Raw genomic sequence first — 27,221 nt, forward strand, 5'->3', positions numbered from 1 at the left:
GTTTTCTATATTCTAAATTCTGTGTTCTGCATTCCATGTTCTAAATTCTGGGTTCTATATTCTCTATTCTATATTCTATATTCTGTGTTCAACATTCTATATTCTAAATCCTATATTCAGTATTCTGTATTCTATATTCTAAATTCTGTGTTCTGCATTCCATGTTCTAAATTTTGGATTCTGTATTCTGTTTTCCATATTCTATATTTTGTGTCCTACATTCTATATTCTAAATTCTGTATTCAGTATTCTGTATTCTAAATTCTATATTCTAAATTCTGAGTTCTGCATTCCATGTTCTAAATTCTGGGTTCTATATTCTCTATTCTATATTCTGTGTTCTACATTCTACATTATAAAGTATATATTCAGTATTCTGTATTCTATATTCTAAATTCTCTATTCTGCATTCCAAGTTCTAAATTCTTTATTCAGTATTCTGTATTCTATATTCTATATTCTGTGTTCGACATTCTATATTCTAAATTCTATATTCAGTATTCTGTATTCTACATTCTAAATTCTGTGTTCTGCATTCTATGTTCTAAATTCTATATTCAATATTCTGTATATTATATTCTAAATTCTGTGTTCTGCACTCCATGTTCTAAATTCCGGTTTCTGTATTCTGTTTTCCATATTCTATATTCTGTGTTCTTCATTCAATATTCTGTATACCATATTCTGCATTCCGTGTTCTATATTCTATATTCCGTGTTCTATCTTCTATATTCTCATTTCTGTATTCAGTATTCTGTTTTCTATATTATAAATTCTGTGTTCTGCATTCTATGTTCTAAATTCTATATTCAGTATTCTGTATTATATATTCTAATTTCTGTGTTTTCCTTCCATGTTCTAAATTCTGGATTCTATATTTTCTATTCTATATTCTATATTCTGTGTTCTACATTCTTTATTCTAAATTCTATATTCACTATTCTGTATTCTATAATCGGAATTCTGTGTTCTGCATTCCAAGTTCTAAATTCAGTGTTCTGTATTCTGGTTTCCATATTCTAAATTCTATGTTCTACATTCTATATTTTGTATTCTATACCTGCATTCCGTATTCTATATTCTATATTCTGTGTTCTACGTTCTATATTCTATATTCTGTATTCAGTATTCTGTATTCTATATTCCAAATTCTGTGTTCTGCTTTCCATGTTCTAAATTCTGGGTTCTGTATTCTGTTTTCCATATTCTATATTTTGTGTTCTACATTCGATATTCTGTATAATATATTCTGCATTTCGTGTTCTATATTCTATATTCTGTGTTCTACAATCTATATTCTAAATTCTATATTCAGTATTCTGTATTCAATATTCTAAATTCTGTGTTCTGCATTCCATGTTCTAAATTCTGGGTTCTATATTCTCTATTCACTATGCTATATTCTGGGTTCTACATTCTATATTCTAAATTCTATATTCAGTATTCTGTTTTCTGTATTCTAAATTCTGTGTTCTGCATTCCATGTTCTAAATTCTGGGTTCTATATTCTCTATTCTATATTCTATATTCTGTGTTCAACATTCTATATTCTAAATCCTATATTCAGTATTCTGTATTCTATATTCTAAATTCTGTGTTCTGCATTCCATGTTCTAAATTTTGGATTCTGTATTCTGTTTTCCATATTCTATATTTTGTGTCCTAAATTCTATATTCTAAATTCTGTATTCAGTATTCTGTATTCTATATTCTATATTCTAAATTCTGAGTTCTGCATTCCATGTTCTAAATTCTGGGTTCTTTATTCTCTATTCTATATTCTGTGTTCTACATTCTACATTATAAAGTATATATTCAGTATTCTGTATTCTATATTCTAAATTCTCTATTCTGCATTCCAAGTTCTAAATTCTTTATTCAGTATTCTGTATTTTATATTCTGTATTCTGTATTCGACATTCTATATTCTAAATTCTATATTCAGTATTCTGTATTCTACATTCTAAATTCTGTGTTCTGCATTCTATGTTCTAAATTCTATATTCAATGTTCTGTATTCTATATTCTAAATTCTGTGTTCTGCACTCCATGTTCTAAATTCCGGTTTCTGTATTCTGTTTTCCATATTCTATATTCTGTGTTCTTCATTCAATATTCTGTATACCATATTCTGCATTCCGTGTTCTATATTCTATATTTCGTGTTCTACCTTCTATATTCTAATTTCTGTATTCAGTATTCTGTTTTCTATAGTATAAATTCTGTGTTCTGCATTCTATGTTCTAAATTCTATATTCAGTATTCTGTATTATATATTCTAATTTCTGTGTTTTCCTTCCATCTTCTAAATTATGGATTCTATATTTTCTATTCTATATTCTATATACTGTGTTCTACATTCTTTATTCTAAATTCTATATTCACTATTCTGTATTCTATAATCGGAATTCTGTGTTCTGCATTCCAAGTTCTAAATTCAGTGTTCTGTATTCTGGTTTCCATATTCTAAATTCTATGTTCTACATTCTATATTTTGTATTCTATACCTGCATTCCGTATTCTATATTCTATATACTGTGTTCTACGTTCTATATTCTATATTCTGTATTCAGTAGTCTGTATTCTATATTCTAAATACTGTGTTCTGCATTCCATGTTCTAAATTCTGTGTTCTGTATTCTGTTTTACATATTCTATATTTTGTGTTCTACATTCGATATTCTGTATATTATATTCTGCATTTCGTGTTCTATATTCTATATTCTGTGTTCTACAATCTATATTCTAACTTCTATATTCAGAATTCTGTATTCTATATTCTAAATTCTGTGTTCTGCATTCCATGTTCTAAATTCTGGGTTCTATATTCTCTATTCTCTATTCTATATTCTGGGTTCTATATTCTGTATTCTATATTCTATATTCAGTATTCTGTTTTCTATATTCTATATTCTGTGTTCTGTATTCCATGTTCTAAATTCTGGGTTCTATATTCTCTATTCAATATTCTATATTCTGTGTTCTACATTCTATATTATAAATCCAATATTCAGTATTCTGTATTCTATATTCTAAATTCTGTGTTCTGCATTCCATGTTCTAAATTTTGGATTCTGTATTCTGTTTTCCATATTCTATATTCTGTGTGCTACATTCTATATTCTAAGTTCTGTATTCAGTATTCTGTATTCTATATTCTATATTCTAAATTCTGAGTTCTGCATTCCATGTTCTAAATTCTGGGTTCTATATTCTCTATTCTCTATTCTATATTCTGTGTTCTACATTCTATATTATAAATTATATATTCAGTATTCTGTATTCTATATTCAAAATTCTCTATTCTGCATTCCAAGTTCTAAATTCTATATTCAGTATTCTGTATTCTACATTGTATATTCTGTGTTCTGCATTCTATGTTCTAAATTCTATATTCAATATTCTGTATACTATATTCTAAATTCTGTGTTCTGCATTCCATGTTCTAAATTCCGGTTTCTGTATTCTGTTTTCCATATTCTATATTCTGCGTTCTACATTCAATATTCTGTATACCATATTCTGCATTCCGTGTTCTATATTCTATATTCCGTGTTCTACGTTCTATATTCTAATTTCTGTATTCAGTATTCTGTTTTCTATATTATAAATTCTGTGTTCTGCATTCTATGTTCTAAATTCTATATTCAGTATTCTGTATTATATATTCTAATTTCTGTGTTTTCCTTCCATGTTCTGAATTCTGGATTCTATATTTCCCATTCTATATTCTATATTCTGTGTTCTACATTCTTTATTCTAAATTCTATATTCAGTATTCTGTATTCTATAATCGGAATTCTGTGTTCTGCATTCCAAGTTCTAAATTCAGTGTTCTGTATTCTGGTTTCCGTATTCTAAATTCTATGTTCTACATTCTATATTTTGTATTCTATTCCTGCATTCCGTATTCTATATTCTATATTCTGTGTTCTGCTTTCCCTGTTCTAAATTCTGGGTTCTGTATTCTGTTTTCCATATTCTATATTTTGTGTTCTACATTCGATATTCTGTATAATATATTCTGCATTTTGTGTTCTATATTCTATATTCTGTGTTCTACAATCTATATTCTAAATTCTATATTTAGTATTCTGTATTCTATATTCTAAATTCTGTGTTCTGCATTCCATGTTCTAAATTCTGGGTTATATATTCTCTATTCTCTGCGCTATATTCTGGTTTCTACATTCTATATTATAAATTCTATATTCAGTATTCTGTTTTCTATATTCTAAATTCTGTGTTCTGCATTCCATGTTCTAAATTTTGGGTTCTATATTCTGTATTCTATATTCTAAATTCTGTGTTCTGCATTCCATGTTCTAAATTCTGGGTTCTGTATTCTGTTTTTCATATTCTATACTTTGTGTTCTACATTCTATATTCTGTATAATATATTCTGCATTCCGTGTTCTCTATTCTATATTCTGTGTTCTGCATTCTATATTATAAATTATATATTCAGTATTCTGTATTCTATATTCTAAATTCTCTATTATGCATTCCAAGTTCTAAATACTTTATTCAGTATTCTGTATTCTATATTCTGTGTTCGATATTCTATATTCTAAATCCTATATTCAGTATTCTGTATTCTACATTCTAAATTCTGTGTTCTGCATTCTATGTTGTAAATTCTATATTCAATATTCTGTATTGTATATTCTAAATTCTTTGTTCTGCATTCCATGTTCTAAATACCGTGTTCTGTATTCTGTTTTCCATATTCTATATTCTGTGTTCTACATTAAATATTCTGTATACCTTATTCTGCATTCCGTGTTCTATATTCTATATTCCGTGTTCTATGTTCTATATTCTAATTTCTGTATTCAGTATTCTGTTTTCTATATTATAAATTCTGTGTTTGCATTCTATGTTCTAAATTCTATATTCAGTATTGTGTATAATATATTCTAAATTCTGTGTTTTCCTTCCATGTTCTTAATTTTGGATTCTATATTTTCTATTCTATATTCTATATTCTGTATTCTACATTCTTTATTCTAAATTCTATATTCAGTATTCTTTATTCTATAATCTGAATTCTGGGTTCTGCATTCCATGTTCTATATTCTGTGTTCTGTATTCTGTTTTCCATATTCTAAATTCTGTGTTCTACATTCTATATTCTGTATTCCATTTTCTGCATTCCGTGTTCTATATCCTATATTCTGTGTTTTACGTTCTATCTTCAGTATTCGGTATTCTATATTCTAAATTCTGTGTTTTGCATTCCATGTTCTAAATTCTGGGTTTTATATTCTCTATTTTATATACTATATTTTGTGTTCTACATTCTTTATTATAAAGTATATATTCAGTATTCTGTATTCTATATTCAAAATTCTGTATTCTGCTTTCCAAGTTCTAAATTCTTTATTCAGTATTCTGTATTCCATATTCTAAATTCTGTGTTCTGCACTCCATGTTCTAAATTCTGGGTTCTGTATTCTGTTTTCCATATTCTATATTTTGTGATCTTCATTCGATATTCTGTATAATATATTCTGCATTTCGTGTTCTATATTCTATATTCTGTGCTCCACAATCTATATTCTAAATTCTATATTCAGTATTCTGTTTTCTATTTTCTAAATACTGTGTTCTGCATTCCATGTTCTAAATTCTATATTCATTATTCTGTATTATATATTCTAAATTCTGTGTTTTCATTCCATGTTTTAAATTATGGATTCAATATTTTCTATTCTATATTCTATATTCTGAGTTCTACATTCTTTATTCTAAATTCTATATTCACTATTATGTATTTTACTTTCTAAATTCTGTGTTCTGGATTCTATGTTCTAATTTCTATATTCATTAATCTGTATTCTATATTCTAAATTCTGTGTTATGCATTATATATTCTAAATTCTATATACATAAATTTATTCTATGATCTAAATTCTGTGTTCAGCATTCCATGTTCTAAATTCTGTGTTCTATATTCTCTATTCTATATTCTATATTGTGTTTTCTTCATTTTATACTCTACATACTATATTTTGCGTTCCGTAACCTATATTCTAAATTCTGAGTTATAATTCTAAATTCTTATCTCTATATTCAGTATTCTGTTTCCTATATTCTAAATTCGGTGTTCTGCATTCTATTTTCTAAATTCTATATTCAGTATTCTGTTTTATATATTCTAAATTCTGTGTTTGCATTCCACGTTCTAAATTCTGGTTTGTATATTTTATATAGTATATTTTATATTTTGTGTTCTACATTCTATATTCTTATTTCTATATTCATTATTCTGTATTCTATATTCTAAATTATGTGTTCTGCTTTCCATGTTCTAAATTCTGGGTTCTGTATTCTGTTTTTCTTATTCTATACTTTGTGTTCTACATTCTATATTCTGTATAATATATTCTGCATTCCGTGTTCTATATTCTTTATTCTGTGTTCTACATTCTATATTCTAAATTCTATATTCAGTATTCTGTTTTCTATATTCTAAACTCTGTGTTCTGCATTCCATGTTCTAAATTCTGTGTTCCCTATACTCTACTCTATATTCTATATTCTGGGTTCCACATTCTATATTCTAAATTCTATATTCAGTATTCTGTATTCTATATTCTAAATTCTGTGTTCTGCATTCCATGTTCTAAATTTTGTATTCTGTATTCTGTTTTCCATATTCTATATTCTGTGTTCTACATTCTATATTCTGTATACTTTATTCTGCATTCCGTATTCTATATTATATATTCTGTGTTCTACATTCTATATTCCAAAGTCTGTATTCAGTATTTTGTATTCTATATTCCACATTCTGTGTTCTGCATTCCACGTTCTAAATTCTGGGTTCTGTATACTTTTTTCCATATTCTATATTCTGTGTTCTACATTCTATATTTTGTATTCTATAACTGCATTCCGTATTCTATATACTATATTCTGTGTTCTACGTTCTATATTCTAAATTCTGTATTCTATTTTCTAAATTCTGGTTTCTGCATTCCATGTTCAAAATTCTGGGTTCTATTTTCTCTATTCTCTATTCGATATACTGTGTTCGACACTCTATATTCTAAATTCTATGTTCAGTATTCTGTATTCTACATTCTTATTTCTGTGTTCTGCATTCCATGTTCTAAATTCTGTGTTCTGTGTTCTCTATTCTGTATTCTATATTGTGTGTTCTTCATTTTATACTCTATATACTCTATTTTGCATTCCGTATTCAATATTCTAAATTCTGAGATATAATTATAAATTCTAAACTCTATATTCAGTATTTTGTTTTCTATATTCTTAATTATGTGTTCGGCATTCTATGTTGTAAATTCTATATTCAGTATTCTGTATTATATATTCTAAATTCTGTGTTTGCATTCCATGTTCTAAATTTTGTATTCAATAATTTCTATTCTGTATTTTATATTCTGAGTTCTACATTCTTCATTGTAAATTGTATATTCAGTATTCTGTTTTCTATATTCTAAATTTTGTGTTCTGCATTCCAACTTCTATATTCTGGGTTCTGTGTTCTGTTTTCCATATTCTATATTCTATGTTCTACATTCTATATTTTGAATTCTGTATCTACATTCCGTATTCTATATGATATATTCTGTGTTCTACGTTATATATTGTAAATTCTGTATTCAGTATACTATATTCTAAATTATGTGTTCTGCATTCCATGTTCTAAATTCTGGGTTCTATATTCTCTATTCTCTATTCTATGCTCTGGGTTCTACATTCTTTATTCTCAATTCTATATTCAGTATTCTGTTTTCTATATTCTATATTCTGTGTTCTACATTCCATGTTCTAATTTGTGGATTTTGTATTCTGTTTTCAATATTCTATATTCTGTGTTCTACATTCTATATTCTGTATACTATATTCTGCATTCCGTATTCTATATTCTATATTCTGTGTTCTACAATCTATATTCTAAATCCTATATTCAGTATTCTGTATTCTATATTCTAAATTCTGTGTTCTGCATTCCATGTTCTAAATTCTGGGTTCTATATTCTCTATTCTCTATTCTATATTCTGGGTTCTATATTCTGTATTCTATATTCTATATTCAGTATTCTGTTTTCTATATTCTATATTCTGTGTTCTGTATTCCATGTTCTAAATTCTGGGTTCTATATTCTCTATTCAATATTCTATATTCTGTGTTCTACATTCTATATTATAAATCCAATATTCAGTATTCTGTATTCTATATTCTAAATTCTGTGTTCTGCATTCCATGTTCTAAATTTTGGATTCTGTATTCTGTTTTCCATATTCTATATTCTGTGTGCTACATTCTATATTCTAAGTTCTGTATTCAGTATTCTGTATTCTATATTCTATATTCTAAATTCTGAGTTCTGCATTCCATGTTCTAAATTCTGGGTTCTATATTCTCTATTCTCTATTCTATATTCTGTGTTCTACATTCTATATTATAAATTATATATTCAGTATTCTGTATTCTATATTCAAAATTCTCTATTCTGCATTCCAAGTTCTAAATTCTATATTCAGTATTCTGTATTCTACATTGTATATTCTGTGTTCTGCATTCTATGTTCTAAATTCTATATTCAATATTCTGTATACTATATTCTAAATTCTGTGTTCTGCATTCCATGTTCTAAATTCCGGTTTCTGTATTCTGTTTTCCATATTCTATATTCTGCGTTCTACATTCAATATTCTGTATACCATATTCTGCATTCCGTGTTCTATATTCTATATTCCGTGTTCTACGTTCTATATTCTAATTTCTGTATTCAGTATTCTGTTTTCTATATTATAAATTCTGTGTTCTGCATTCTATGTTCTAAATTCTATATTCAGTATTCTGTATTATATATTCTAATTTCTGTGTTTTCCTTCCATGTTCTGAATTCTGGATTCTATATTTCCCATTCTATATTCTATATTCTGTGTTCTACATTCTTTATTCTAAATTCTATATTCAGTATTCTGTATTCTATAATCGGAATTCTGTGTTCTGCATTCCAAGTTCTAAATTCAGTGTTCTGTATTCTGGTTTCCGTATTCTAAATTCTATGTTCTACATTCTATATTTTGTATTCTATTCCTGCATTCCGTATTCTATATTCTATATTCTGTGTTCTGCTTTCCCTGTTCTAAATTCTGGGTTCTGTATTCTGTTTTCCATATTCTATATTTTGTGTTCTACATTCGATATTCTGTATAATATATTCTGCATTTTGTGTTCTATATTCTATATTCTGTGTTCTACAATCTATATTCTAAATTCTATATTTAGTATTCTGTATTCTATATTCTAAATTCTGTGTTCTGCATTCCATGTTCTAAATTCTGGGTTATATATTCTCTATTCTCTGCGCTATATTCTGGTTTCTACATTCTATATTATAAATTCTATATTCAGTATTCTGTTTTCTATATTCTAAATTCTGTGTTCTGCATTCCATGTTCTAAATTTTGGGTTCTATATTCTGTATTCTATATTCTAAATTCTGTGTTCTGCATTCCATGTTCTAAATTCTGGGTTCTGTATTCTGTTTTTCATATTCTATACTTTGTGTTCTACATTCTATATTCTGTATAATATATTCTGCATTCCGTGTTCTCTATTCTATATTCTGTGTTCTGCATTCTATATTATAAATTATATATTCAGTATTCTGTATTCTATATTCTAAATTCTCTATTATGCATTCCAAGTTCTAAATACTTTATTCAGTATTCTGTATTCTATATTCTGTGTTCGATATTCTATATTCTAAATCCTATATTCAGTATTCTGTATTCTACATTCTAAATTCTGTGTTCTGCATTCTATGTTGTAAATTCTATATTCAATATTCTGTATTGTATATTCTAAATTCTTTGTTCTGCATTCCATGTTCTAAATACCGTGTTCTGTATTCTGTTTTCCATATTCTATATTCTGTGTTCTACATTAAATATTCTGTATACCTTATTCTGCATTCCGTGTTCTATATTCTATATTCCGTGTTCTATGTTCTATATTCTAATTTCTGTATTCAGTATTCTGTTTTCTATATTATAAATTCTGTGTTTGCATTCTATGTTCTAAATTCTATATTCAGTATTGTGTATAATATATTCTAAATTCTGTGTTTTCCTTCCATGTTCTTAATTTTGGATTCTATATTTTCTATTCTATATTCTATATTCTGTATTCTACATTCTTTATTCTAAATTCTATATTCAGTATTCTTTATTCTATAATCTGAATTCTGGGTTCTGCATTCCATGTTCTATATTCTGTGTTCTGTATTCTGTTTTCCATATTCTAAATTCTGTGTTCTACATTCTATATTCTGTATTCCATTTTCTGCATTCCGTGTTCTATATCCTATATTCTGTGTTTTACGTTCTATCTTCAGTATTCGGTATTCTATATTCTAAATTCTGTGTTTTGCATTCCATGTTCTAAATTCTGGGTTTTATATTCTCTATTTTATATACTATATTTTGTGTTCTACATTCTTTATTATAAAGTATATATTCAGTATTCTGTATTCTATATTCAAAATTCTGTATTCTGCTTTCCAAGTTCTAAATTCTTTATTCAGTATTCTGTATTCCATATTCTAAATTCTGTGTTCTGCACTCCATGTTCTAAATTCTGGGTTCTGTATTCTGTTTTCCATATTCTATATTTTGTGATCTTCATTCGATATTCTGTATAATATATTCTGCATTTCGTGTTCTATATTCTATATTCTGTGCTCCACAATCTATATTCTAAATTCTATATTCAGTATTCTGTTTTCTATTTTCTAAATACTGTGTTCTGCATTCCATGTTCTAAATTCTATATTCATTATTCTGTATTATATATTCTAAATTCTGTGTTTTCATTCCATGTTTTAAATTATGGATTCAATATTTTCTATTCTATATTCTATATTCTGAGTTCTACATTCTTTATTCTAAATTCTATATTCACTATTATGTATTTTACTTTCTAAATTCTGTGTTCTGGATTCTATGTTCTAATTTCTATATTCATTAATCTGTATTCTATATTCTAAATTCTGTGTTATGCATTATATATTCTAAATTCTATATACATAAATTTATTCTATGATCTAAATTCTGTGTTCAGCATTCCATGTTCTAAATTCTGTGTTCTATATTCTCTATTCTATATTCTATATTGTGTTTTCTTCATTTTATACTCTACATACTATATTTTGCGTTCCGTAACCTATATTCTAAATTCTGAGTTATAATTCTAAATTCTTATCTCTATATTCAGTATTCTGTTTCCTATATTCTAAATTCGGTGTTCTGCATTCTATTTTCTAAATTCTATATTCAGTATTCTGTTTTATATATTCTAAATTCTGTGTTTGCATTCCACGTTCTAAATTCTGGTTTGTATATTTTATATAGTATATTTTATATTTTGTGTTCTACATTCTATATTCTTATTTCTATATTCATTATTCTGTATTCTATATTCTAAATTATGTGTTCTGCTTTCCATGTTCTAAATTCTGGGTTCTGTATTCTGTTTTTCTTATTCTATACTTTGTGTTCTACATTCTATATTCTGTATAATATATTCTGCATTCCGTGTTCTATATTCTTTATTCTGTGTTCTACATTCTATATTCTAAATTCTATATTCAGTATTCTGTTTTCTATATTCTAAACTCTGTGTTCTGCATTCCATGTTCTAAATTCTGTGTTCCCTATTCTCTACTCTATATTCTATATTCTGGGTTCCACATTCTATATTCTAAATTCTATATTCAGTATTCTGTATTCTATATTCTAAATTCTGTGTTCTGCATTCCATGTTCTAAATTTTGTATTCTGTATTCTGTTTTCCATATTCTATATTCTGTGTTCTACATTCTATATTCTGTATACTTTATTCTGCATTCCGTATTCTATATTATATATTCTGTGTTCTACATTCTATATTCCAAAGTCTGTATTCAGTATTTTGTATTCTATATTCCACATTCTGTGTTCTGCATTCCACGTTCTAAATTCTGGGTTCTGTATACTTTTTTCCATATTCTATATTCTGTGTTCTACATTCTATATTTTGTATTCTATAACTGCATTCCGTATTCTATATACTATATTCTGTGTTCTACGTTCTATATTCTAAATTCTGTATTCTATTTTCTAAATTCTGGTTTCTGCATTCCATGTTCAAAATTCTGGGTTCTATTTTCTCTATTCTCTATTCGATATACTGTGTTCGACACTCTATATTCTAAATTCTATGTTCAGTATTCTGTATTCTACATTCTTATTTCTGTGTTCTGCATTCCATGTTCTAAATTCTGTGTTCTGTGTTCTCTATTCTGTATTCTATATTGTGTGTTCTTCATTTTATACTCTATATACTCTATTTTGCATTCCGTATTCAATATTCTAAATTCTGAGATATAATTATAAATTCTAAACTCTATATTCAGTATTTTGTTTTCTATATTCTTAATTATGTGTTCGGCATTCTATGTTGTAAATTCTATATTCAGTATTCTGTATTATATATTCTAAATTCTGTGTTTGCATTCCATGTTCTAAATTTTGTATTCAATAATTTCTATTCTGTATTTTATATTCTGAGTTCTACATTCTTCATTGTAAATTGTATATTCAGTATTCTGTTTTCTATATTCTAAATTTTGTGTTCTGCATTCCAACTTCTATATTCTGGGTTCTGTGTTCTGTTTTCCATATTCTATATTCTATGTTCTACATTCTATATTTTGAATTCTGTATCTACATTCCGTATTCTATATGATATATTCTGTGTTCTACGTTATATATTGTAAATTCTGTATTCAGTATACTATATTCTAAATTATGTGTTCTGCATTCCATGTTCTAAATTCTGGGTTCTATATTCTCTATTCTCTATTCTATGCTCTGGGTTCTACATTCTTTATTCTCAATTCTATATTCAGTATTCTGTTTTCTATATTCTATATTCTGTGTTCTACATTCCATGTTCTAATTTGTGGATTTTGTATTCTGTTTTCAATATTCTATATTCTGTGTTCTACATTCTATATTCTGTATACTATATTCTGCATTCCGTATTCTATATTCTATATTCTGTGTTCTACAATCTATATTCTAAATCCTATATTCAGTATTCTGTATTCTATATTCTAAATTTTGTGTTCTGCATTCCAAGATCTAAATTATGGTTTCTGTATTTTGTGTTCCATATTCTATATTCTTTGTTCTACATTCTATATTTTGTATTCTATAACTGCATTCCATATTCTATATACTATATTCTGTGCTCTACGTTCTATATTCTTAATTCTGTATTCAGTATACTGTATTCGATATTCTAAATTCTGTGTTCTGCATTCCATGTTCTAAACTCTATGTTCTATATTCCCTGTTCTCTATTGTATATTCTGTGTTCTACATTCTATATTATATATTATATATTCAGTATTCTGTATTCTATATTCTATATTCTGTGTTCGAAATTCGATATTCTAAATTCTATATTCAGTATTCTGTATTCTACATTCTATATTCTGTGTTCTGCATTCTATGTTATAAATTCTATATTCAATATTCTGTATTCTATATTCTAAATTCTGTGTTCTGCATTCCATGTTCTAAATTCCGGTTTCTGTATTCTGTTTTCCATATTCTATATTCTGTGTTCTACGTTCTATATTCTAATTTCTGTATTCAGTATTCTGTTTTCTATATTATAAATTCTGTGTTCTGCATTCTATGTTCTAAATTCTATATTCAGTATTCTGTATTATATATTCTAATTTCTGTGTTTTCCTTCCATGTTCTAAATTCTGGATTCAATATTTTCTATTCTATATTCTATATTCTGTGTTCTACATTCTTTATTCTAAATTCTATATTCAGTATTCTGTATTCTATAATCGGAATTCTGTGTTCTGCATTCCAAGTTCAAAATTCAGTGTTCTGTATTCTGGTTTCCATATTCTAAATTCTATGTTCTACATTCTATATTTTGTATTCTATACCTGCATTCCGTATTCTATATTCTATATTCTGTGTTCTAAGTTCTATATTCTATATTCTGTATTCAGTATACTGTATTCTATATTCTAAATTCTGTGTTCTGTTTCCATGTTCTAAATTCTGGGTTCTGTATTCTGTATTCCATATTCTACATTTTGTGTTCTACATTCGATATTCTGTATAATATATATTGCATTTCGTGTTCTATATTCTATATTCTGTGTTCGACATTCCATATTCTAAATTCTATATTCAGTATTCTGTATTCTACATTCTATATTCTGTGTTCTGTATTCTATGTTCTAAATTCTATATTCACTATTCTGTATTCTATATTCTAAATTCTGTGTTCTGCATTCCATGTTCTAAATTCCGAGTTCTGTATTCTGTTTTCCATATTCTATATTCTGTGTTCTACATTCAATATTCTGTATACCATATCCTGCATCCCGTGTTCTATATTCTATATTCCGTGTTCTACGTTCTATATTCTAATTTCTGTATTCAGTATTCTGTTTTCTATATTATAAATTATGTGTTCTGCATTCTATGTTCTAAATTCTATATTCAGTATTCTGTTTTCTATATTCTAAATTCTGTGTTTTGCATTCAATGTTCTAAATTCTGGGTTCTGTATTCTGTTTTCCATATTCTAAATTCTGTGTTCTACATTCTATATTCTGTATTCCATTTTCTGCATTCCGTGTTCTATATTCTATATTCTGTGTTTTACGTTCTATCTTCAGTATTCGGTATTCTATATTCTAAATTCTGTGTTTTGCATTCCATGTTCTAAATTCTGGGTTTTATATTCTCTATTTTACATACTATATTCTGTGTTCTACATTGTATATTATAAATTATATATTCAGTATTCTGTATTCTATATTCAAAATTCTGTATTCTGCTTTCCAAGTTCTAAATTCTTTATTCGGTATTCTGTATTCTTTATTCTAAATTCTGTGTTCTGCATTCCATGTTCTAAATTCTGGGTTCTGTATTCTGTTTTCCATATTCTATATTTTGTGATCTACATTCGATATTCTGTATAGTATATTCTGCATTTCGTGTTCTATATTCTATATTCTGTGCTGTACAATCAATATTCTAAATTGTATATTCAGTATTCTGATTTCTATATTCTAAATTCTGTGTTCTGCATTCCATGTTCTAAATTCTATATTCAGTATTCTGTATTATATATTCTAAATTCTGTGTTTTCTTTCCATGTTTTAAATTATGGATTCAATATTTTCTATTCTATATTCTATATTCTGAGTTCTACATTCTTTATTCTAAATTCTATATTCACTATTCTGTATTTTACATTCTAAATTCTGTGTTCAGGATTCTATATTCTAATTTCTATATTCATTAATCTGTATTCTATATTCTAAATTCTGTTTTCTGCATTCTATATTCTAAATTCTATATACATAATTCTTTATTCTATGATCTAAATTCTGTGTTCAGCATTCCATGTTCTAAATTCTTGGTTCTATATTCTCTATTCTATATACTATATTCTAAATACAATATTCAGTATTCTGTATTCTATCTTGTAAATTCAGTGTTCTGCATTCCATTTTCTAAATTCTGGGTTCTATACTCTCTATTCTATATTCTATATTCTGTGTTCTACGTTCTATATTCTAAATTCTGTATTCAGTATTCTGTATTCTGTATTCTAAATTCTGTGTTCTGCATTCCATGTTCTAAATTCTGGGTTCTTTATTCTCTATACTATATTCTATATTCTGTGTTCTACATTCAATATTATAAATTATATATTCAGTATTCTGTATTCTATATTCTAAATTCTGTGTTCGGCATTCTAAGTTCTATTTTCTATATTCAGTATCCTGTATTCTGTATTCTATATTCTGTGTTCTATGATCGATATTATAAATTCTATATTAATAATCCTGTATTCTATATTCTAAATACTGTTTTCAGCATTCCATATTCTAAATTCTGTGTTCTATATACTCTATTCTATATTTTATATTGTGTGTTCTTCATTTTATACTCTACATAATATATTTTGCATTCCAAATTCTTTATTCTAAATTCTGTGTTATAATTCTAAATTCTAAACTCTATATTCAGTATTCTGTTTTCTATATTCTGAATTCCGTGTTCTGCATTCCATGTTCAATATTCTATTTTCAGTATTCTATATTCTGTATTCTAAATTCTGTGTTCTGCAATCTATGTTCTAAATTCTATATTCAGTATACTGTATTATGTATTCTAAATTCTGTGTTTGCATTCCATGTTCTAAATTCTGGATTCTATATTTTCTATTCTATATTCTAAATTCTGTGTTCTACATTCTATATTCTATATTCAGTATTCTGTATTCTATACTCTAACTTCTGTGTTCTGCATTCAATTTTCTAAATTCTGTGTTCTACATTCTTTATGCTTTATTTTATATTCTGTGTTCTACATTCTATTTTCTAAATTATATATTCAGTATTCTGTATTCTATATTCTAAATCCTGTATTCTGCATTCCAAGTTCTAAATTCTTTATTCAGTGTTCTGTATCCTATAATCTATATTCTGTGTTCGACATTCTATATTCTAAATTCTATATTCATAATTCTGTATTCAATATTCTATACTCTATATTCAGCATTCCATCCTCTAAATTCTGTGTTCTATATGCTCTATTGTATATTCTATATTGTGTGTTCTTCATTTAACACACTACATACTATATTTTACATTCCATATTCTATATTCTAACTTCTGAGTTATAATTCTAAATTCTAAACTCTATATTCAGTATTCTGTTTTCTATATTAAAAAATTCTGTGTTCGGCATTCTACGTTCTGAATTCTATACTCAGTATTCTGTAGTATATATGCTAAATTCTGTGTTTGCATTCCATATTCTAAATTCTGGATTCAATATTTTCTATTCTATATTCTATATGCTTGGTTTTACATTCTATATTCTAAAATCTATGTTCAGTATTCTGCATTGTATAATCTAAATATTGTGTTCTGCATTCCATGTTCTAAATTTTGGATTCTGTATTCTGTTTTCCATATTCTATATTCTGCATTCTACATTTCATTTTCTGTATTCTATATTCGGCATTCCGTATTCTATATTCTATATTCTGTGTTCTACATTCTATATTTTAAATTTTTATTCAGTATTTTGTATCCTATATTCTAAATTCTGTGTTCTGCCTTCCAAGCTCTAAATTCTGGGTTCTGTATTCTGTTTTCCATATTCTATATTCTATTGTACATTCTATATTTACTATTCTATATCTGCATTCCGTATTCTATATTATATATTCTGTGTTCTACAATCTATATTCTAAATTCTATATTCAGTATTCTGTTTTCTATATTCTAAATTCTGTGTTCTGCATTCCATGTTCTAAATTCTGATTTCTATATTCTCTATTCTATATCCTATATTCTGTGTTCTATATTCTATATTCTAAATCCTATATTCAGTATTCTGTATTCTATATTCTAAATTCTGTGTTCTGCATTCCATGTTCTAAATTTTGGATTCTGTATTCTGTTTTCCATATTCAATATTCTGTGTCCTACATTCTATATTCTAAATTCTGTATTCAGTATTCTGTATTCAATATTCTATATTCTAAATTCTGAGTTCTGCATTCCATGTTTTAAATTCTGGTTTCTATATTCTCTATTCTCTATTCTATATTCTGTATTCTACATTCTATATTATAAATTATATATTCAATATTCTGTATTCTATATTCTAAATTCTCTATTCTGCATTCCAAGTTCTAAATTCTTTATTCAGTATTCTGTATTCTATATTCTATATTCTGTGTTCGACATTCTATATTCTAAATTCTATATTCAGTATTCTGTATTCTACATTCTAAATTCTGTGTTCTGCATTCTATGTTCTAAATTCTATATTCAATATTCTGTATTCTATATTCTAAATTCTCTGTTCTGCACTCCATGCTCTAAATTCCGGTTTCTGTATTCTGTTTTCCATATTCTATATTCTGTGTTCTTAATTCAATATTCTGTATACCATATTCTGCATTCCTTGTTCTATATTCTATATTCCGTGTTTTACGTTGTATATTCTAATTTCTGTATTCAGTATTCTGTTTTCTATATTATAAATTCTGTGTTCTGCATTCTATGTTCTAAATTCTATATTCAGTATTCTGTATTATATATTCTAATTTCTGTGTTTTCCTTCCATGTTCTAAATTCTGGATTCTATATTTTCTATTCTGAATTCTATATTCTGTGTTCTACATTCTTTATTCTATATTCTATATTCAGTATTCTGTATTCTATTATCGGAATTCTGTGTTCTGCATTCCAAGTTCTAAATTCAGTGTTCTGTATTCTGGTTTCCATATTCTAAATTCTATGTTCTACATTCTATAATTTGTTTTCTATACCTGCATTCCGTATTCTATATTCTATATTCTGTGTTCTACGTTCTATATTCTATATTCTGTATTCAGTATTCTGTATTCTATATTCTAAATTCTGTGTTCTGCTTTCCATGTTCTAAATTCTGGGTTCTGTATTCTGTTTTCCATATTCTATATTTTGTGTTCTACATTCGATATTCTGTATAATATATTCTGCATTCCGTGTTCTATATTCCATATTCTGTGTTCTACTAACTATATTCTAAATTCTATATTCAGTATTCTGTATTCTATATTCTAAATTATGTGTTCTGCATTCCATGTTCTAAATTCTGGGTTCTATATTCTCTATTCTCTATTCTATACTCTGGGTTCTACATTCTTTATTCTAAATTCTATATTCAGTATTCTCTTTTCTATATTCTAAATTCTGTGTTCTGCATTCCATGTTCTAAATTGTGGATTTTGTATTTTTTTTCAATATTCTATATTCTGTGTTCTACATTCTATATTCTGTATACTATATTCTGCATTCCGTATTATATATTCTATATTCTGTGTTCTACAATCTTTATTCTAAATTCTATATTCAGTATTTAGTTTTCTATATTCTAAATTCTGTGTTCTTCATTTCAAGTTCTAAATTATGGTTTCTGTATTTTGTATTCCATATTCTATATTCTTTGTTCTACATTCTATATTTTGTATTCTATAACTGCATTCTGTATTCTATATACTATATTCTGTGCTCTACGTTCTATATTCTTAATTCTGTATTCAGTATACTGTATTCGATAATCTAATTTCTGTGTTCTTCTTTCCATGTTCTACATTCTATGTTCTATATTCCCTGTTCTCTATTGTATATTCTGTGTCCTACATTCTATATTATATATTATATATTCAGTATTCTGTATTCTATATTCTATATTCTGTGTTCGACATTCTATATTCTAAATTCTATATTCAGTATTCTGTATTATATATTCAAAATTCTGTGTTTTCATTCCATGTTCTAAATTCTGAATTCAATATTTTCTATTCTATATTCTATATTCTGAGTTCTACATTCTTTATTCTAAATTCTATACTCAGTATTCGGTATTCTACATTATAAATTCTCTGTTCTGGTTTCTATGTTCTTAGTTCTATATTCATTAATCTGTATTCCATATTCTAAATTCTGTGTTCTGCATTCCATGTTCTAAATTCCGGGTTCTGAATTCTGTTTTCCATATTCTATATTCTGTGTTCTACATTCTATATTCTGTATTCCATATTCTGCATTCCGTGTTCTATATTCTATATTCTGTGTTCTACGTTCTATATTCTAAATTCTGTATTCAGTATTCTGTTTTCTATATTCTAAATTATGTGTTCTGCATTCCATGTTCTAAATTCTGGGTTCTGTATTCTCTATTCTATATTCTGTGTTCTATATACTATATTCTAAATTCTATATTCAGTATTCTTTATTCTATATTCTAAATTCTGTGTTCTACGTTCTATATTCAGTATTCTGTATTCTATATTCTAAATTCTGTGTTCTGAATTCCATGTTCTAAATTCTGGGTTCTGTATTCTGTTTTCCATATTCTAAATTCTGTGTTCTACATTCTATATTCTGTATTCTATTTTCTGCATTCCGTGTTCTATATTCTATATTCTGTGTTTTACGTTCTATCTTCAGTATTCGGTATTCTATATTCTAAATTCTGTGTTTTGCATTCCATGTTCTAAATTCTGGGTTTTATATTCTCTATTTTATATACTATATTCTGTGTTCTAGATTCTATATTATAAATTATATATTCAGTATTCTGTATTCTATATTCAAAATTCTGTATTCTGCTTTCCAAGTTCTAAATTCTTTATTCAGTATTCTGTATTCTATATTATAAATTCTGTGTTCTGCTTTCCATGTTCTAAATTCTGGGTTCTGTATTCTGTTTCCCATATTCTATATTTTGTGATCTACATTCGATATATTGTATAGTTTATTCAGCATTTCGTGTTCTATATTCTATATTCTGTGCTCTAAAATCTATATTCTAAATTCTATATTCAGTGTTCTGTTTTCTATATTCTAAATTCTGTGCTCTGCATTCCATGTTCTAAATTCTATATTCAGTATTCTCTATTATATATTCTAAATTATGTGTTTTCATTCCATGTTTTAAATTATGGATTCAATAATTTCTATTCTATATTCTATATTCTGAGTTCTACATTCTTTATTCTAAATTCTATATTCACTATTCTGTATTTTACTTTCAAAATTCTGTGTTCTGGATTCTATGTTCTATTTTCTATATTCATTAATCTGTATTCTATATTCTAAATTCTTTGTTCTGCATTATATATTCTAAATTCTATATACAAAATTATTTATTCTATGATCTAAATTCTGTGTTCAGCATTCCATGATCTAAATTCTGTGTTCTATATTCTCTATTCTATATTCTATATTGTGTGTTCTTCATTTTATACTCTACATACTATATTTTGCATTCCGTAACCTATATTCTATATTCTGAGTTATAATTCTAAATTCTTATCTCTATATTCAGTATTCTGTTTCCTATATTCTAAATTCTGTGTTCGGCATTCCATGTTCTAAATTCCGGTTTCTGTATTCTGTTTTCCATATTCTATATTCTGTGTTCTACATTCAATATTCTGTATACCATATTCTGCATTCCTTGTTCTATATTATATATTCCGTGTTTTACGTTGTATATTCTAATTTCTGTATTCAGTATTCTGTTTTCTATATTATAAATTCTGTGTTCTGCATTCTATGTTCTAAATTCTATATTCAGTATGCTGTATTATATATTCTAATTTCTGTGTTTTCCTTCCATGTTCTAAATTCTGGATTCTATATTTTCTATTCTGTATTCTATATTCTGTGTTCTATATTTTTTATTCTAAATTCTATATTCAGTATTCTGTATTCTATAATCGGAATTCTGTGTTCTGCATTCCAAGTTCTAAATTCAGTGTTCTGTATTCTGGTTTCCATATTCTAAATTCTATGTTCTACATTCTATATTTTGTATTCTATACCTGCATTCCGTATTCTATATTCTATATTCTGTGTTCTACGTTCTATATTCTATATTCTGTATTCAGTATTCTGTATTCTATATTCTAAATTCTGTGTTCTGCTTTTCATGTTCTAAATTCTGGGTTCTGTATTCTGTTTTCCATATTCTATATTTTGTGTTCTACGTTCTTTATTCTGTATAATATATTCTGCATTTCGTGTTCTATATTCTATATTCTGTGTTCTACAATCTATATTCTTAATTCTATATTCAGTATTCTGTATTCAATATTCTAAATTCTGTGTTCTGCATTCCATGTTCTAAATTCTGGGTTCTATATTCTCTATTCTATATTCTGTATTCTGTGTTCAACATTCTATATTCTAAATCCTATATTCAGTATTCTGTATTCTATATTCTAAATTCAGTGTTCTGCATTCCATGTTCTAAATTTTGAATTCTGGATTCTGTTTTCCATATTCTATATTTTGTGTCCTACATTCTATATTCTAAATTCTGTATTCAGTATTCTGTATTCTATAGTCTATATTCTAAATTCTGAGTTCTGCATTCCATGTTCTAAATTCTGGGTTCTATATTCTCTATTCTCTATTCTATATTCTGTGTTCTACATTCTATATTATAAATTATATATTCAGTATTCTGTATTCTATATTCTAAATTCTCTATTCTGCATTCCAAGTTCTAAATTCTTTATTCAGTATTCTGTATTCTGTGTTCGACCTTCTATATTCTAAATTCTATATTCAGTATTCTGTATTCTACATCCTAAATTCTGTGTTCAGCATTCTATGTTCTAAATTCTATATTCAATATTCTGTATTCTACATTCTAAATTCTGTGTTCTGCATTCCATGTTCTAAATTCCGGATTCTGTATTCTGTTTTCCATATTCTATATTCTGTGTCCTACATTCTATATTCTAAATTCTGTGTTCTGCATTCCATGTTCTAAATTCTGGGTTCTGTATTCTGTTTTCCATATTCTATATTTTGTGTTCTACATTCGATATTCTGTATAATATATTCTGCATTTCGTGTTCTATATTCTATATTCTGTGTTCTACAATCTATATTCTAAATTCTATATTCAGTATTCTGTATTCTATATTCTAAATTATGTGTTCTGCATTCCATGTTCTAAATTCTGGGTTCTATATTTTCTATTCTCTATTCTATACTCTGGGTTCTACATTCTTTATTCTAAATTCTATATTCAGTTTTCTCTTTTCTATATTCTAAATTCTGTGTTCTGCATTCCATGTTCTAAATTGTGGATTTTGTATTCTGTTTTCAATATTCTATATTCTGTGTTCTACATTCTATATTCTGTATACTATATTCTGCATTCCGTATTCTATATTCTATATTCTGTGTTCTACAATCTATATTCTAAATCCTATATTCAGTATTCTGTATTCTATATTCTAAATTCTGTGTTCTGCATTCCATGTTCTAAATTCTGGGTTCTATATTCTCTATTTCATATACTATATTCTGTGTTCTACATTCTATTTTATAAATTATATATTCAGTATTCTGTATTCTATATTCAAAATTCTGTATTCTGCTTTCCAAGTTCTAAATTCTTTATTCAGTATTCTGTATTCTATATTCTGTATTCTGTGTTCGACATTCTATATTCTAAATTCTATATTCAGTATTCTGTATTCTACATCCTAAATTCTGTGTTCAGCATTCTATGTTCTAAATTCTATATTCAATATTCTGTATTCTATATTCTAAATTCTGTGTTCTGCATTCCATGTTCTAAATTCCGGATTCTGTATTCTGTTTTCCATATTCTATATTCTGTGTCCTACATTCTATATTCTAAATTCTGTATTCAGTATTCTTTATTCTATATTCTATATTCTGTGTTCGACATTCTATATTCTAAATTCTATATTCAGTATTCTGTATTCTACATTCTAAATTCTCTTTTCTGCATTCTATGTTCTAAATTCTATATTCAATATTCTGTATTCTATATTCTAAATTCTGGGTTCTGTATTCTGTTTTCCATATTCTATATTTTGTGTTCTACATTCGATATTCTGTATAATATATTCTGCATTTCGTGTTCTATATTCTATATTCTGTGTTCTACAATCTATATTCTAAATTCTATATTCAGTATTCTGTATTCTATATTCTAAATTATGTGTTCTGCATTCCATGTTCTAAATTCTGGGTTCTATATTCTCTATTCTCTATTCTATACTCTGGGTTCTACATTCTTTATTCTAAATTCTATATTCAGTTTTCTCTTTTCTATATTCTAAATTCTGTGTTCTGCATTCCATGTTCTAAATTGTGGATTTTGTATTCTGTTTTCAATATTCTATATTCTGTGTTCTACATTCTATATTCTGTATACTATATTCTGCATTCCGTATTCTATATTCTATATTCTGTGTTCTACAATCTATATTCTAAATCCTATATTCAGTATTCTGTATTCTATATTCTAAATTCTGTGTTCTGCATTCCATGTTCTAAATTCTGGGTTCTATATTCTCTATTTCATATACTATATTCTGTGTTCTACATTCTATATTATAAATTATATATTCAGTATTCTGTATTCTATATTCAAAATTCTGTATTCTGCTTTCCAAGTTCTAAATTCTTTGTTCAGTATTCTGTATTCTATATTCTAAATTCTGTGTTCTGCATTCCATGTTCTAACTTCTGGGTTCTGTATTCTGTTTTCCATATTCTGTATTTTGTGTTCTACATTCGATATATTGTATAGTATATTCAGCATTTCGTGTTCTATATTCTATATTCTGTGCTCTACAATCTATATTCTAAATTCTATATTCAGTGTTCTGTTTTCTATATTCTAAATTCTGTGATCTGCATTCCATGTTCTAAATTCTATATTCAGTATTCTCTATTATATATTCTAAATTATGTGTTTTCATTCCATGTTTTAAATTATGGATTCAATATTTTCTATTCTTTATTCTATATTCTGAGTTCTACATTCTTTATTCTAAATTCTATATTCACTATTCTGTATTTTACTTTCTAAATTCTGTGTTCTGGATTCTATGTTCTAATTTCTATATTCATTAATCTGTATTCTATAGTCTTAATTCTGTGTTCTGCATTCTATATTCTAAATTCTATATACAAAATTCTTTATACTATGATCTAAATTCTGTGTTCAGCATTCCATGTTCTAAATTCTGTGTTCTATATTCTCTATTCTATATTCTATATTGTGTGTTCTTCATTTTATACTCTACATACTATATTTTGCATTCCGTAACCTATATTCTATATTCTGAGTTATAATTCTCATTTCTTATCTCTATATTCAGTATTCTGTTTCCTATATTCTAAATTCTGTGTTCGGCATTCCGTGTTCTAAATTCTGGGTTCTGTAATCTGTTTCCCATATTCTAAATTCTGTGTTCTATATTCTATATTTTGTATTCCATATTCTGCATTCCGTGTTCTCTATACTATATTCTGTGTTCTACGTTCTATCTTCAGTATTCGGTATTGTATATTCTAAATTCTGTGTTCTGCATTCCATCTTCTAAATTCTGGGATTTATATTCTCTATTTTATGTACTATATTCTGTGTTCTACATTCTATATTAAAAACTATATATTCAGTAATCTGTATTCTATATTCAAAATTCTGTGTTCTGCATTCCATGTTCTAAATTCTGGATTCTGTATTCTGTGTTCCATATTCTATATTTTGTGTTCTACATTCGATATTCTGTATAATATATTCTGCATTTCGTGTTCTATATTCTATATTCTGTGTTCGACATTCTATATTCTAAATTCTATATTCAGTATTTTGTATTCTATATTCTAAATTCTGTGTTCTTCCTTACAAGTTCTAAATTATGGTTTCTGTATTTGTATTCCATATTATATATTCTTTGTTCTACATTCTATATTTTGTATTCTATAACTGCATTCTGTATTCTATATACTATATTCTGTGCTCTACGTTCTTTATTCTTAATTCTGTGTTCAGTATACTGTATTCGATATTCTAAATTCTGTGTTCTGCATTCCATGTTCTAAATTCTATGTTCTATATTCCCTGTTCTCTATTGTATATTCTGTGTTCTACATTCTATATTATATATTATATATTCAGTATTCTGTATTCTATATTCTATATTCTGTGTTCGACATTCTATATTCTAAATTCTATATTCAGTATTCTGTATTATATATTCAAAATTCTGTGTGTTCATTCCATGTTCTAAATTCTGAATTCAATATATTCTATTCTATATTCTATATTCTGAGTTCTACATTCTTTATTCTAAATTCTATATTCAGTATTCTGTATTCTACATTATAAATTCTCTGTTCTGGATTCTATGTTCTAAATTCTATATTCATTTATCTGTATTCTATTTTCTAAATTCTGTATTCTGCATTCCATGTTCTAAATTCCGGGTTCTGAATTCTGTTTTCCATATTCTATATTCTGTGTTCTACATTCTATATTCTGTATACCATATTCTGCATTCCGTGTTCTATATTCTATATTCTGTGTTCTACGTTCTATATTCTAAATTCTGTATTCAGTATTCTGTTTTCTATATTCTAAATTATGTGTTCTGCATTCCATGTTCTAAATTCTGGGTTCTGTATTCTCTATTCTCTATTCTATATTCTGTGTTCTATATTCTATATTCTAAATTCTATATTCAGTATTCTTAATTCTATATTCTAAATTCTGTGTTCTACATTCTATATTAGGTATTCTGTATTCTATATTCTAAATTCTGTGTTCTGCATTCCATGTTCTAAATTCTGGGTTCTATATTCTCTATTCTATATTCTATATTCTGTGTTCTACATTCTATATTCTAAATCCTATATTCAGTATTCTGTATTCTATATACTAAATTCTGTGTTCTGCATTCCATTTTCTAAATTTTGGATTCTGTATTCTGTTTTCCATATTCTATATTCTGTGTCCTACATTCTATATTCTAAATTCTGTATTCAGTATTCTGTATTCTATATTCTAAATTGTGTGTTCGACATTCTATATTCTAAATTCTATATTCAGTATTCTGTATTCTACATTCTAAATTCTGTGTTCTGCATTCTATATTCTAAATTCTATATACAAAATTCTTTATACTATGATCTAAATTCTGTGTTCAGCATTCCATGTTCTAAATTCTGTGTTCTATATTCTCTATTCTATATTCTATATTGTGTGTTCTTCATTTTATACTCTACATACTATATTTTGCATTCCGTAACCTATATTCTATATTCTGAGTTATAATTCAATTTTCTTATCTCTATATTCAGTATTCTGTTTCCTATATTCTAAATTCTGAGTTCGGCATTCCGTGTTCTAAATTCTGGGTTCTGTATTCTGTTTCCCATATTCTAAATTCTGTGTTCTATATTCTATATTTTGTATTCCATATTCTGCATTCCGTGTTCTCTATACTATATTCTGTGTTCTACGTTCTATCTTCAGTATTCGGTATTGTATATTCTAAATTCTGTGTTCTGCATTCCATCTTCTAAATTCTGGGATTTATATTCTCTATTTTATGTACTATATTCTGTGTTCTACATTCTATATTAAAAACTATATATTCAGTATTCTGTATTCTATATTCAACATTCTGTGTTCTGCATTCCATGTTCTAAATTCTGGATTCTGTATTCTGTGTTCCATATTCTATATTTTGTGTTCTACATTCGATATTCTGTATAATATATTCTGCATTT

This window comes from Vicugna pacos, unplaced genomic scaffold, assembly GCF_048564905.1.
Source record: "Vicugna pacos unplaced genomic scaffold, VicPac4 scaffold_13, whole genome shotgun sequence".
Lineage (NCBI taxonomy): Eukaryota > Metazoa > Chordata > Mammalia > Artiodactyla > Camelidae > Vicugna > Vicugna pacos.